General features: G+C 30.1%; 1 pseudogene; it reads right to left on the bottom strand.

Annotated features, from left to right (window-relative positions):
• The window catches only part of LOC149565970 (cell division cycle protein 27 homolog B-like), a 45,736-nt pseudogene that overhangs the window by 16,956 nt on the left and 12,042 nt on the right, over positions 1-16,738 (bottom strand).

The following is a 16,738-nucleotide window of genomic DNA, read 5'->3' as shown; positions in this document are numbered from 1 at the left end:
AAGCAACCAAATTTCCCTGAGAAACAAAATGTTTTCATAGTGATGAGCAAATGCTTGTAGGATGTTAGGGAGACTAGAGAGAATAGAAATGCCTTGCTTAATATTTTAATCCAAAAATTGGTATGTCAGGCTCAAAGAGCCTAGAATAACTCCTTCAAGGCTTTATTGCCAACCTCTAATCAATAGAGGCAAGCTTTGATTTGGACTCCTCAAGTGGCATAATTATCCACAATCTATTTATCATGGTGAAGTTTGGAAAGATGGATTTACAAATCAACATCAAATGGATTTAGGGTGACACCCTGAGAAGCTTTTTTGAGTGCAGCAGTAGTGGATTCATAAGACCGCCTTCTAAAAACCACCAACTATCATCCATAGATGCACAAAAAGAGAGCGGTTTTGGTAATGACACCATTCCACCTCTAAATCCACCCTATCTAGGAATGTAGACATGGCTCTAGATTCTAGACACATGGGATATGAGAAATAGTAGAAGCATGCATGAACATAGACATGTTGAGGAAGAATTGTGACTTGACAACTTTTTGGATAGTTGTTTGCCATAAAATGAAAAAATAAATGGTATAGTGGTCAAATAACATCACATCTAGCAAGGGAATGATGGGTAAATCTAGAACCTCAGAAAAGGAGATAAAATATTGTGCAGTAATCATGACATGATCAAGATACTTTAAAATGTGGCTAGAGCCAACTCAAAAGTTTGACCAAGTGTTCCAAACCCCACTATGTTGGTGGTGGTTAATATTGGAAAATGTCCAATTTATTGCACATGTAGAACCAAGCTTCCCTCTCCCCTGCTGTCTAGCAAGAAGGAAAAACACCATCTTTGTCAGAGACCACCTTAACCATATTGAAGTCACCACACATAATCTAAGTAGCTCAAGGCAAGTTGTTAGCTAGGTAGCCCCACAATTGAGATCTTTCTATAGCATCATTGGGAGCATAAACATTAATGAATCCAAAAGAATGATTGTTAATGGAAAGCAATGACCAAATTATTATGTGCATGGTATCAAAACCATGCAAAATAATAGCATAATGAAGACAAGGTGATAAGATAGTAACTACACCACCTCTATCAGCTTCGTGCTAAGAAGAAAACATAATGCCATATGGCCAAATGACATGACATGCAGAAGAAAGCATGAAACCTGAGATCTTAACTTCTTGCATGCAAAGAAAATCTGAATTTCCTAGTCTATGATGGGTATCCCTAACATAGTAGTTTCTGGAGAGGTTTGTGAGACCTTACACATTCCATGATAAAAAAAATCATGAATATTCTTCCATTTCTTCCTCATCCTTGAGAGAGGAGTAAATATTCTGCAAGAAAGTAGAACCCAGGTTAAAGCTAGAAGGAAAATCTTTTGGATTGATGGCTTGTTGTTTCTCCTCTGGTTTCACAGCATGTCTGGGAGGATTGTGAGAATGCCACACATTCTAAGTCACTATGGAAGAAGCAGCAAGAGGGGTGTGAATCACAACTAAGGCATTAGCCTTGGAAGCCACCTTAATCCCCTATGAAACACCAAGGTTTGAAACCTGTGAAACACTAGGGTTTAGTTTCATAAAAACCACTTGCATTCCTAGAATGGGGTTTGTGCTCCTATTGAAATTGGAAGAACTAAAATGACTACTGCATATGACTATTTAGGAACCAAGGAAGCCTTGCCCTTGCACCCAATAGTAGTCCATTCTTCTTCTTTTTCTTCTACTAGCTTGGTAGGAACCTCTTTAGGTAGGGGTTTAACCCTAAGTACAACTAAAGGGCATCCTTGATCTTCTGTTTCGTTGACTAGCACCTATAGCAGGTGTTAGGTAGGGTCAAATAAAGAACCTTCTGAGAGAAGGTTTGAGCCCAAATTTATATTTTGACAAAATCCTTAAGATCCTTGGAAAGTTCAACCTTAATGCAAACACATTTCTAAGGATGAGTGTTGAAAATTTTCTCATGTTCCTTTGTGATAAATTTTCCAAGAGTATTTGCAATTGACTCAATAAAAGGCCAACATGGCAAGGGTAAACCTACGAACTCGACCCACACAGGAAATCTAACCTTTTTATCATTAGAGATAGTGAAATCTCTTGACCATCCTTTTAAAACAAGCAAGCAGAAATGCACAGACCAAGAACCATTGTTCAAAAGCACATCTACCTGCAATAGGTTGGAAAAGAAAAAGAAAATTAAAAACCTTAGGTAAGGTTTTGCAAAGTGTCAAGGTGGACTCCATGAGGAGTCCAACTCTTGTTAACCCATTCATGGAGGATAGTTTCAAGAGGAGTCCTACTCCCTAAATACCCTATTAAGGTATGTTGTTCTAACTAATCACAAGTAGCATCAAATTCTTGCAAAGGAAGGATAATATCAAGATTTCCTCATGAAAAACCTTTGGGACAAATTTGCATAGACATTTGCTCAATGGAGGCACCATGGCTATTCGAAGTAGCAACATGAACACCAATATCAACAATTGGGTCACCACTAGCCAAGGTCATTATAAAATTGCCTAAAAGCTCACACAACAAATGTAGTATGACAAGTGGAAACAACAGAAGAAAAGATCAGACAAAGAGCCATATGCAAGAAAACTAAAAGATCACATGAAACCCTAGTAGAGTCAAAACATTTGACAATTGTAGGTATGAATATAATTTACATACATACATACATACATACATATATATATGTATGTATATGTATGTATGTATATATGTATGTATATATATGTATATATGTATATGTATATGTATATATGTATGTATATATATGTGTATGTATATGTATATATATGTATATATATACACATAGATATACATATATATGTATGTATATATGTATATATATGTATATATGTATATATACATATATACATATATGTATATGTATAGATACATACATACATACATAGACATACACATACATACATACATACATACATACATATACATACATATACATATATATGCATATATATACATATATATATATATACATACATATATATACATATATATACATACATATATACACATATATACATACATATACATACATACATATATACATATATATACATATACATACATACATACATACATATATACATATATATATGTATATGTATATATATATATACATATATACATATATATATGTATATGTATATATATATATATACATATATGTATATATATATATATACATATACATATATATATGTATATATGTATATATATATATATATATATATATATATATATACATATATATATGTATATATGTATATATATAGATATACATATACATATATATATGTATATATATATATATATACATATATATGTATATGTATATGTATATATATATATATATATATATATATATATATATATATAGAGTAGTATGGGATATGCTCTTATGCATTGTTATTAGATATGGAAACATGTTCATAGAAACAAAATTACATGAACAATAACAATAGTTAATCCACAAACACCTACTTTTAGATACATATAATAACTTTTTTTAAGAGTCCTTATAGAAGGCAATGACTCAAGCTCAAACAAAACTCTTCTAAGTAAATTGTTTGATTTTTATTACTTTTTGAAGTTTTAATTTTAATTTATAAAATCAAAAATTAATTATTTTAAAAATAAATCACTATATATTTTAATAATGTATTTCTTATAAATATCAAGTTTTTAAATAGCTGAAGTAATATTTTTTAAATAAATAATAATATAAAACAGTTTATATAATTATATTTGATTATATTCTGTGAAAATGATAATTAATAAATATATTTAAATATATTTAATATTTAAAATAAATTATTAAAGATATCTTATATTTTAAGATTTAAACTTAATATGTTTATTTCAATGTAATAGAATAACAAAATTATCATAAAACTATTTTAACATTTCATTTTCTAATATTTTAAAATAATATTTAAACTATTTTTCATTACTTTGATTATTTTAATATTTTTATTAGTAAATAGTTGAATCTTAACAATGTATTCATTAAGAAAATGATAAAAAATAAGTATTGTTTTATTTTACTATAAATAGAAATTTCATATTGAAATCATTTTTGTAGATTGTTTCTACTTTTTAAATTCTATTTGTAAAATATGTGTAATTTTGATTCTTGGATTAAAAATATTAATTGACAATTGTATTCCTTCACATTTTCTTAAAACTCTCAATTTAATATGAGATGTCTATTATAAAATCTTTTAAACAATATAATTGAATTCAAACTTTGGTCATTTTTTAAAGTGACTAGCCACATTGAAAATATTTCTTAGCTGATCTGATTTTTCATTATCAATATACAATTTTGAACATTTTAGTGTTTCTAGTTTAATTTAATGTTAAAATAAATAAAACATAATGCAATAACACTCATTTTTCACAAGAAACAATAATTTAATGAAACTTAGCAATAGCTAAATGGATTCTAATTCAACAAAATGTTTTTGATTAGGAATAAAATAATTTTTCTACAAGGGAGCTAAAACCCCAAAAGTGTTAGTTAAAAAAATTAAATATTAAAGTCACAAAATGAAATGATATCTTGACCAATAGGCACACCCACCACCACAATCAATAGAACCTAGCAAAAGAAAGCACAAAACCAATAAAAACAAAAACACATAGTATAACAAGAGAAGAAACAAAAAAAATACAACACACAGGTGGAAGAAAGAAGACTAACTCTTCCACCTTTTCTTTTAGCTCCAATTGGCTATTTTTGATCTTCTTTGTGCCCTCTTTGATATCTTTTTTTCCAATCTAGGTCCCTTTCTCTTTCTTCTTCTTGGTGTTGGATTGTGTATGTTTGCCATGGCGAACATCCTCCTCTTCTAAACTTCCTCTAGTTCAAGCACAAGATTCACCTCATTTTCTTGATCTGAGTTACCCAACACCCTACTCATGCACTCTATGGCAGCTTCAAGCAAACCCTGGCATCTAGTTAATGCATCTCTAGTCATATATCCCAAATTTTGAAATTTACTCTTCATTTATTCAACCATCTCTTGAATATGCTTACATTGTACCTCCTTCTCCTTCCTTGCTTTCTCACCATCCTTACTCTACATCTCCTCTACTTTGATTTCTAGAGCTTTTCATGTTAAGGGAATGGAAAGTTAAATTATCTAGTCTAAGCAAGTAGAGGGAGAATACTTTTCTAGTTTGTAAAACACCTTAAGGAGGGTCGATAGCCAAGTCATTGATATCTTCCTATTTAAGCTTGACATTGAACTCCTCATCAACTAGTTGCAACATTTGAATTCTATCCTTTCTCTTTTCTTTTTTCTCCTAGAAAGCCATGTCCATTTTTTCATTTAGTTTTTTACTAAATTAGGCCCTTATTCTCCTCGCCTTCACCATCTTGCATAGAAATGAATAGATCATGGTCAATCGGATCATCATAGTCAATAAGCCTAATGAATTATTTGGGCTCTTCTTCTTCCACATTCTCCTAAGTAGCCCAAATATTTTTTTCTTTGATTAATGCTAGAGAACTCATCTTATTATGAACCAAAGACAAATATGGAGGGGAAACTAGAGCATTGCCACCATGAAACAATCTTTCCACAAATTCATAATTTTCAACTTCATCCAAAATCTTTGTGTCCATCTCTTCTTTCCTATTCCCCTCAATCACATCTTACTCTTCTTCATATTCACTTTCTTCATTAGATTTTGAGACAATCTCTACATAATTGACCTTAGCCTTCTTCCCTTTTGTAGAACTAGTGCACTCCATCCCTTATTCCCCTAAAATACTTTTAATTTTTCTCAAATTTTCCCTCAAACTATATGTTTGACCACAATGTTCCAAAATATCTCTCAAAATAGGGTTAGGAGACCATAAATCTTCAAGTTTGTTGGGCTTGAACTTTACATCAATTATTCTATGATACCATGAACAAAGAAGATAGAACCTAGGAAAACAAACCCTTTATTTATATCTAAACTAATTAAGAAGCATAAAGTTATAGGTAAGAGCCCTATCATATCTCCCATCAAGTGAAACATACTCCATTACAACAATAAGAACATGCCTCCAAAGAAATTTATTGGATGACACAACATAAGTATCACCCTTTTCTATTACTAATTTACCATCTATATCTTTCTGAAACTTCCTAACACCTAATTTATAATACTTTGGATCATGGAAAAAAAATATTTTTATTACTATGACCCATAATTTTTGCCATTACCACTATATAGAGGTACAATTTCCTCCCACCTAGGTTAACTTTGACATTTTTCTCATCTTTTGAGAACATATTCGTAAGTTATGGTTTTTCTAATTTCATTTTCTTAATGTATGGAACTAGGTCCCCTTCATCCAATTCTTCCCAAACTTCCTTCTTCTTCCTCCATTTTCGTAGTTGTTGGGTTCCCAGGTAAAAGAACAAACCTATGTCACCCTTTTGTAAAGGAAAAGGCTAACAAAAGTACAACTATTCACCTTCAATGACATAAAATTGATATTATTATTTAGAAGTTGAGAATGAAGTAAACTAATGAAATGTGTAGAAATGGATGAAGTTACAATTATAATTTTTAATAATTATTTAGATTAAGAATTGATATATTCTCCTCATTTTTATGGATAATTTTTCTGTTGCTGAAAAATGCTAAAAATTAGGGTTTAGTTCCCATCACAAAATTTTATGGAAATAAACTTATTTCTATTTGAACTCGGACTATGTTATAGATAACATTTATAGGCAGAACAATCAAAACTAAAAATTGAATTTAGATATATATTTTTTCTCTTATAATGAGTCAAATTTTAACTCACCTAAAATCGATAGTTTTCATCTCCCACCATATTTTTCAAAACAAATCTACTCTAACCAAAAGAAAAATTACACATTCTAGAAGAGAACTCTCTCCTCTAGAACATCATATAATTTTTAAGTTTGTGTGATATGATATAATATTTTTTTCTTTTTGAAAATTGACATCTTTTCAAGCATTAAAATACATGATTGTAAATTTTTTTAAGTAAAATACTCTATATCAAATAGATCACTATAAAATTTATATTAAAATATTCTTAACTTTGAGGTCTATAAAATGGTGTTTATATGTTACTAAAATAATATCATAAAAAATAGTAAGAATTATTAAAATGCCAATTTTCTAAAATAATTTAATTTCTTTAGTAATTGAATACAAACTAACATAAAACATGCATTTAATAAACATTTTCATTGGAAAAGTGTGAGACCTTATATAACTTAGCTAGAATAAATTTATCTAGATAAAATGTTTGAACACAATTGATTTTTGGATGGAAATACTCAAATTTAGTCACTTTGTACTTTTACCCTCCCTTCTTCTCAAAATTTCACCCACTTTATAAAGTTGCAAAGCCAAAATCTCTAATTGTTTCTCTAAAAAGTAAACTTCTTCAAGAAGAAAAAAATTAAAACAACCCATAATACATGTGAAGATTTTCTTACCCTTTAAAGCTCAAACAATTCCCAAAATATTTTTTTTTCCCAAACCACTTCCGTTTTGAATAGAAATAAGTGAAATGACCTTGTTTTTACTTGTTGTCTTATCATGATTTATAAGCACCTTTATTTCATAATTAATCTCATTCCCATGATTACAAGACATGATGACTCCGTTTTTAACCACTGTATTTGCAAGTGAGTCAACAAGCATGTTTTCTTCTCTAAAGAAATATAAATACAAACACTTTATCAAACTTAAATATTGAAAATTTAGCCTCCTTGATAATATTTTCGATAGACCATAAAGGATCTATGGAATTAAATAGATAGTTTACTATGTTCTACAAATTCCCTTATATCCAAATTACCATAGCCTTGATATTACTAACCAATTATAACCAATGAAGAAGACCAATAGCTTCAACTAGTTGGTTCGCATGAATATCAAGAGGGATCGCCATTGCTTTTAACATATTTACCTAATCATCCATAACAAGGGCACCACAACTAGATGAGCCTAGATTTCTTAGTGGCTCAATCAAAGTTCATCATTGTCCACCCCATTGGAGGATGACCCCATCTTGTGTTTCCCTTTTACTTTTGACTAATATATCTAGATCCTTCTTTCTATTTAAATTTCAACCAAAATCATAGTCCATTTTTTCCTTGTACATAGTATTGAATTTTTGAATGATAATCTACTTGATATGAAGAGCAATTCAAGAATAAGGTTGATGTATATCCCTAAATATGGTGTTTTACTTCCCTTCCAAAGATTCTAGATAACATGTGGGGAAACATCATCCAAAGACATCTTTTGACATTTCCTTTAAAATTTTCCACATTGGCCAAAGATCCTTGATGTTCTTAGGAATTTTCTAGGTCAGATTCCAATTTTGGAAAATCTAGGTCCATGTATTCCAAGAAAAATTACAAGAAATAAAAATATGATTAATAGAGCGGCTTGGGATGGATATAAATAAAACTGTTTGGTATAATGCACACCTCTTTTGTCAAGATTATCTAATGTTAGAATCTGTTCTTGCAAAGATAACAATTAAAAAATGTTAATTTTTGGAATGATCTTATTATTCCAAATAGAGGTCCAAATAGGAGGGGAAGCTTCACTAACTTGAAGAGCTTGAACAAGTGAAGAAATAAAGAAAGCCCCTAAAAGAAATACATCCCAAATCAAAGAGTCCTCAAAAATTAACTGAATAATAGCTGCATTGAGGCTAGTTTGAATCAATTTTAAATTGGGAGAGCTTTTCGTAATTTGTACCCATTGAACTCATATCAAGTAACTACCTTCCTTGGAACCATACAACTGAACACATCTCTCAATAATCAGATTAGAGAAAATCATTGAAGAAAGAGGTTTTTTCATAAGTTAGCAATCATTCTAGAAATAAATACTCTACCCATTTCCCAACTTCAAGCTGGCTTAAGTTTGGCATCTTCTTTAGCTTGCTAGATTCCATTTCAAAAAAAAAGAACCAAAAAAACTTTATTTATTTTAAAGAAATCTTTCTAGTAGTGGGAAATCTTTTAAGTGTTTTCTATGCATAATACTATTCCAATCTTTCCTTTCTCCATAAATTTGCCAATTTTTCTTAGCCATAAGAGTGTAATTCATATTTTTTATAGATCTTATCACCAATCCCCCACTTTTTTTCAGTTTACAAAAAAAATCCCTAGTAATCAATACCAATATTTTTTTTTCTTCCACACCCGTCTAAATAAAATATTTTTGAATTCTTTCAATGGATTCTAAAAACTTCTCCACAATTTTGAACAAGCTAAGGCCAAACACTTGAAGAGTTTAAAAATTAGACTTACTCAACTAAAATTTTCCAAATTTAGTTAGAATTGAACATTTCCAACTATAAAATTTTCTTTAAAATCATTCATCCAAGGAAGGCCAAAAAGTGTTATGAGGTTTTCAGCTAAGTGGAAAACCAAGATAGGAGGTTAGGTGGGTCCCAATCTAACATTCTATGGTTCTAGAAATTCTTTTCTGTCTAACAATAGGAGTGTTTATGAAGAAGATAGATCTCTTTTCCAAGTTAATATTTTGTGTTTAATTTGAATTATAAATCTAAAGAATTATTTTACACGCTTTACCCTCCTTGATAAAAGCCTCTCCCATAATTACTATATCATCAACAAACTATTCATGCAAGCACAACAAATCCTTAGAGGAATGTTTCAAGCCCATAAGAATACTTGAAGAAACTCTAGAGCACCAGAGATGGCCAAGAGATTTTTCCCTTAAAGGAAAGAGGACCAACAAGATAGGATCTCCCAATCTCAATCCCTTTGAAGGATTAAAAATGATAGAAAAAGAGTAATTAACTAAGACCACAAAAAAAGGGGTAGATATAAGTTGTTGAACAAGTTGAACAAAACCATTTGTAGAGCGTAAAAGACTTTAGTATATTGAATAGGAAGTCCCAATCCACATGGTCATAAGCCTCACAAAGGTCAAGTTATTGTAAGAAACCTTGTGTTCTAGAACAATTAGTTGAGTGAATAAGCTCATAAACTTTGATAACTAAATCCAAGATTTTATGCCCAAGAATAAAGCCATTTTTTTCTTGAGAGATGATTTATGATAGGAAAGAAAACACTCTAACTTTATTAGGAATATAAATAATAAAAGTAGAGTTGACTTCCTTGAGCAATTTCCTAGATCCAAATAATTCTTTAACTATACAATTGATATCATTCCCCACCATGTCCTAGAATACCTAGAAGGAAAGCATTTGAAACCCATCTAGTCATAGAGATTTTTCCCCTTTGAAGGAGTAAACAACTTTCTTAATTTTTTCAATAGACAAAGTTACCAAATCCTTGTTTTTCTTCTCTTCCAAGACATTAGGGATAGACTCTATTAACTTAATCTAGCCATCCACTGACAAATGACTATCTTTAGAAAGAAGGGAAGAGAAAAATACAAAAAATTCTTAAGAGATATCTTTATCCAAAGTTTTCACTCCATTATCAGTAGAAATAACAGAGATTCTGTTTGCCTCTTTGTGCTTAGAAGCTGTGACATAATCTCTTTGCATTTCTATCCTCAAAATTTAGCCATTGGGTTCTAGGTCTCTATCTCTAGTAGATTTCCTCTTTTCAAATAATATCATGATATTTAACCATCATATCCTTTTCTTTGTTCCTTAAATAAAGAATATCTCTAGAATCTTGAATAGTCTTCTCAATGACTTCCAAATCTGATTTGACACTTAATATTTCCTAGAAAATGTCACCAAAAATATCCTTATTCTAGACTTTAACTTTATCATTAGTAAAGTTCAATTTTTTGGCCAATCTAAACATAGTTATACCATGAATTCAGATATCCCACCACTCTTGAATCTTAACTCTTATACTAGGGAGAAAGATAACAAATGGATCCAATAAATAGAGAAAAGGGTTCTATCCAATTTGACATGAATCAACTCATCACCAAATCTATTTTTTGACCAAGTATAATTCAAACCTTCGAGATCAACATCCAACACATCTAGGAATCTATAAAATGCATCAAATCTAGCATACTTTCTTGGTGACTATGAGTCAGAACCCCACCAACTTTCTCAAAATTCCCAAGAGAAGTATTCAAATTCACCATTAATAGCCAATGGATAAAAATAAAATAAAGCCTAAAATATGTTGTCCATTCCCAAAAATTGAATCTACTAGCATTTGAATTTAGAGCATAAACATTGTAAATGATCCATGAAAATTTATTTCTAGCATGATGGTAACAAATGCATGACAGATTTTTCTCTAAAAGAAGAAACTCACTTTGAACAATATCCTCATTCCAAAAGACAATAATACCTCCTTATGCTCCTTGGGAGCTACAACCTAACAATTTTCCATTCTAGTAAACAAAAGGTATTTCTACTTTTTCTTTAATCATCTTAGTTTCTTGAGCCAAAAGATCAATACAATTTATGATCCTGAACATTCCACAAAATATCCTTCTTGTGAGGAGAATTCAATCCTCTTATATTCTAAGACATGATCTTTATATACAATTTTTGTTACAACTATCTTATATGGTCAATATTTTCTTTTTATTAGAAGCAAACAAAATTGGGGCTGACCCAAAGACAAAAAAATCAATTGAAGATCAATTGTAAGTCATTACCATCAGATTAACCTACCCCTTCCTTAATATCAAAACCCCAAAAACTCAATTTTTTCTATATCTAAAGCTATTGCATCTTATAGTTATCAAAATACCATTATACATACAAACATTTAAACCATTTAGACATAAACTAGGTCCAACAAGTATTAACATAACAAGTTCCATGGGCCATACATGAAATTGTTTTCCATCCATAATGGCATCTTTACTAGCCATTTTTTCTTGTTTCTTTATTGTTTTTCCTAACTAATCCATACTTCTTACATCCCACATATAATTTAGACTTACTCTTAGAAACCATATAAAAAAAAGGCTAATAGTGGAGAGATTTTTTTTCCATTTATTGACTTCAACACATTGGCTTCAAATGCCATCCTCCAACTCCAAACCATTCCCAATACCAAATTGGAACTGAGTTTCTAGAATCACCAAAATTCATAACATTGATAAGTTAGAAATCTTATACTCTATCATCCTTGATCTTGACATTTCAATGAGCTCTACCATTGCCTCTAATCCCAAATAACCAAATGCAATGACAAAAATTAAAGAGAGCTATGATCATGAACATTCAAAAGCTTCATATACTCCTTGTCATCAAGATCTTCTATCATCACCTCAAAAAATTCATTTCCTTTAAGACCATTACCTACTTTGGAAGACAATGAAAACATTGAATGCACAACTGCTAGCTCAAAAAGTTCTCTATATGGATGAGCCATGAAGCCAAAAAATAAGGGAGATACCAAGGACTTTATTACTAAATTTTTTTTTGAGGAAAATATGTAAGGATGATATAGGGTTGTCATTTATGGTAAAAAATTCCTTTTATAAAGAAGGAAAAATATTAGATCAACTTTTGGGTGATTGAACTTAGAAAACTAAGTATAATCCAAGAAAATAGTTAATAGTCATGCAGTTTTATTTAGCATGGTTTACTTGATGCATATGAAGTTATGTGCAGTTAAGGGAAGAAAGGTCACGACATATTACAAACATGCCTAAAAGTGCGAAATATTATTTGATGAATGAAAAAAGTTATGATGAGTTTTATTGGTATAGATTAAAGAGGTAGAACAAACAAGTTAACAAAGTAAAGGCATTTTGGTTAAGACATTATTTTTTCTTATTGAAAAAATTACTTTAAAAGGCAGGGACAACATCTTAGATGTTAACCCTCTCTTACCAAAAAGTAATATTGAAATTTGGAACATGAATCAGGATTTGAAGCCCAATATGACATAATAGTTTGGTATAAAAGAAAGAGTTTTGTATGCAAAGTTGTCTGATATCTTTTTGATAATGACATGTAATTTTTGTATGATGAAAATTTGTATTAGAGAAGAGAAAAGATCATATATGTGATGTTGCATAAGAAGGGCCATCAAGGACAAATTAGATATTGAACATATCAACATTATCAAAAGGAATTCGAATTTATACCTTTTATATACAAAATATATCATTGTATATGCATGTTTGACAAATGAATTTATATTTTTACTTTTGTAATTGTAATACCAAATCCTAAGAGGGTTGAGTTTCCTAAAAGGGATAGATACACTATATGGATCTAATAAAGTCCTATCAAGATCAATATCTTTCAGAAGATACTTTTAAATAGTCTATCATTTTGTGGGTACCATCCTCACTAGGGTTTTCCATTGTACATTATTTCTACATCGAAAAGATAATGGTGTTATGAGTTACATTGTATTACTAGTATGTTTACTTCTTAGTTTAATGACATATTCATGTGTAAAGATTGTTAAAGATATCCATAATTGGGAAAAAGTTTGTGAAATACTAATTCACCACCACCCCCTTAGTATTTTCTATTTCTAACAATTGGAATAAGAGAGCAATTACTCAAATAAGGTCTATTGACTTGAGTAAGATCTCGATGGTTATCAATCAGTTACAAAAGAACCTCAAGGAATATCTTGAGGAACATGCTATAATCATAGAAGAAAGAGACAAGATGAAGATTGAACATAGAGAAACATGATATTATATTTGGAAGTTGAAAGAGAATATTGAATCAATCAAATCTAAGAAGAAAGACTCACATGATTAGATAAAAGATAGTGATGTAGTTTCTAAGTTGAAGAATGCAAATGAGATTCTAAATCATGAACTTGAGATCTCAAAAATATTAAGATGAGTTAAATGGAAGATGAATTTAAGAGAAGGAAATCTAATTTAGGATATAAGAATGTAGATGTGAAATAAAAACTTACCAAGGTGAAATTTGAACTTGAATCTACAAAGCCATAATTTATAGAATTTGAGAAATTCAACACTATTTTGAAAGAAGAGCTTACAAACAATGAAACATATTGAGAAGTTGTATTCCAGCATTGAAAATCTTGATAAGTAGATCATGCAACAAATATGTAAAGTTGATATGATTTTTATTGGCTACTATGAAGGAGAATCATCCAAGAGATATGAAGTTACTAAGAAATCAAAACTAGTGATCCAAAATCCTAAGCAACAACAAGGTCTTAGCAAGGAGGTACCTAAACAATATGAACAATACAAAGAAGTGAGGAAATAATTTAAAGGAAGATGTTTTTCATGCAATGAAATTGGTCACATGAAGGATTGTATGGGTAAGTATAGTTACAACCCTTTTTCTAGTATTGTTATAATTGCTATGCTTATGGACATAATGAATGTAGAAAACATTGATTTAGTAATAATATGTATCAAGGTACTAGCCATGTAACTAGTAGACCTATTGCTGCAACTAATGTCATAAGAAATGGAGTTATGTGTTTTAAATGCAATAAATTTGAACTTGTTGCTAGAGATTGTAGATTTTAGATTAGTTAATTAGGACTTGGATATGGAAGCATTGTTATAGCATGTTATAATTGAAACAACCTTCGGAATACAACATGATTTTTCATATTCAATTGTTTTGGAGATAATGTGAGGAAAAATAATACTAGATCAAAAAATACTATCTATAGAAGGAATGCAAACAAAAATGTCAGAAGGAGTAAAAGTAATAGTGAGAGACAAAAAGAAAATGTGAAAGAACAAATAGAAAGCTTCAATGAAATATTTTTTAAGGAAAATAAATCTTCAAGCACATAAGTATGGGCTGAAAAGAAGACGTGATATATTTGAGAATAAGTTGAAGTCATTTGTAGTAATTGACAAATCCTTATCAATATGAGCAATCCAATTCATTTGAAGAAACAAGGGATATCATACTAGAAATTTATAAAACCATAAAATGATGAGAGGAAGTTTTGTGATCTTAGAAGGAGCATGGAAATGATGCCTAGTTCAACTACTTTCAAAAATGCATAACATTTTGAGATCATATGTGAGATTAAGAAAGGAATTTATTCTACTGGTCATAATATCAACCTTTTAAGTTTGTGTACTGGCACAATTAATGATGATCAAACTTCTAATGAATAAAAGGAATTAAATAAATTTAAGGAACCATCATATGATAATTGTGAACTAAGAGAAAATTTTTGAGGAGCTTAAGAGTGATTAGAAGGTGAACTAGAGTGTTCAAGAAGCAATTCATATGTTTTTACACCAAAAGCCCTAAATTAACAATTTGAAGGTATTTATCTCTATCAACTATGAAGTTATTTTAAATTTTTAAGAATGGTTCAATATTTATTTCATGATATAATAAAGAAACCTATATATAATTTCAAAATAGGTTCAATTGTACAATTGGGAAATGACCTTGCCGAGGCATTCTCACAAATACTTGGCAAAATACTAATAATTGAAGATGTATAATCTTACATACATTTCAATTTTGAAACCTAGGTGATAGTAAAATTTTTGACAATTTTGAGAAGGTTTACAAATAATTTAGGAGTTTCAAGGATGAATTTAACCACTTAGATCAACTAAAAATTGTATAATTTCTATTCCATCATGAATTTGAAAATGAAGACTAGACAAGAGTCATATTGAGCATAATACATGACAAAAAAAATTTGTTGGGAGATAAAGTATTTTAAATTACAAGTGACTTAATCCATGAAGTAATTGGACATAGTAATAAGGGGAGAATTCCAATTAATGAAAAGAATGTGAAGAAAATGTTATAAACATACACCAAAACAAAATGAAAGGCATTACTCTATGTGTTGGAATTACAAATGGGAAACATAAACTTCTAAGAGGGTATCAAAATCCTTTAACAGGGTGAGATTTAATAGTCTGTTGTAAGCCTTTAATAGGGTGAGCCTTTTACAGGGTAGATCATATTTTGTGGTCAACTTATTGTAACCTTAATAGGTTACACTTTATTGTTATAGTAATGAAGAATTATGGGTGTCATCCCCACCCCAGTTTTACCTTCTCATTTGGAGGTTTTCAGGAAACCATATTAGGTGTCAAGTGTGAGTATGCTTTTATGTTTTGATGCATTTTCTTTACATTTCATTTTAGTTTATTACATGCATCTAATGAATGGTATAAGAATTTCAAGTGTTGGAGTTTGAAACTTTGATTCACCCCCCTCTCAAAAGTGTATGTTTCCCATTTATAATTCCAATAATTAGTATCAAAGTTGAGTTCTCAGGAGGAGAAGCTTTATAGCTTGGAGAAAAGATCTTGAATTGGAGTGTAAAAGTTGGGAAAGACCATTGAAAACTAGGAGATTAAGATACATCTTATACTAAAACAACTCAATGAAGCCAGAGATGGTTGAAAGAGCTCCCTAAAGAGAAGGAAAGAGATTGCTATAGAAGAAAATGTCAAAAGCTATAGAAGAAAAGGCCATGATTGAAGAAGACAAAATAATTTTGGAAAAAACATCGGAGGAAAAGTCAGCATAACTATCCAAGAACTCAAACATGCAATTGAACACCTTAAGCCAAATGATGAATGCTTGCCATGAGTTGAATATCAATGAGGTTAAAATAACCACACTGAAGTTTCAAAATGAATAGCTGCAGAATGAGCTAAAAATAGAAAAGGAAATTGTTGAAAGTTTCAACAAGCCAAATGAAGCCATCAAGTACTTGAACAACTACTCAAATTTCCTAGATCCAATAGAGATACATCAAGATTG

Source organism: Cupressus sempervirens, chromosome 3, assembly GCF_028749045.1.
Source record: "Cupressus sempervirens isolate cs-2001-9-10 chromosome 3, ASM2874904v1, whole genome shotgun sequence".
In the NCBI taxonomy this organism is placed as follows: domain Eukaryota; kingdom Viridiplantae; phylum Streptophyta; class Pinopsida; order Cupressales; family Cupressaceae; genus Cupressus; species Cupressus sempervirens.
The sequence above is the reverse complement of the archived record's forward strand: the minus strand, read 5'-3'. Positions and strand labels throughout refer to the sequence as shown.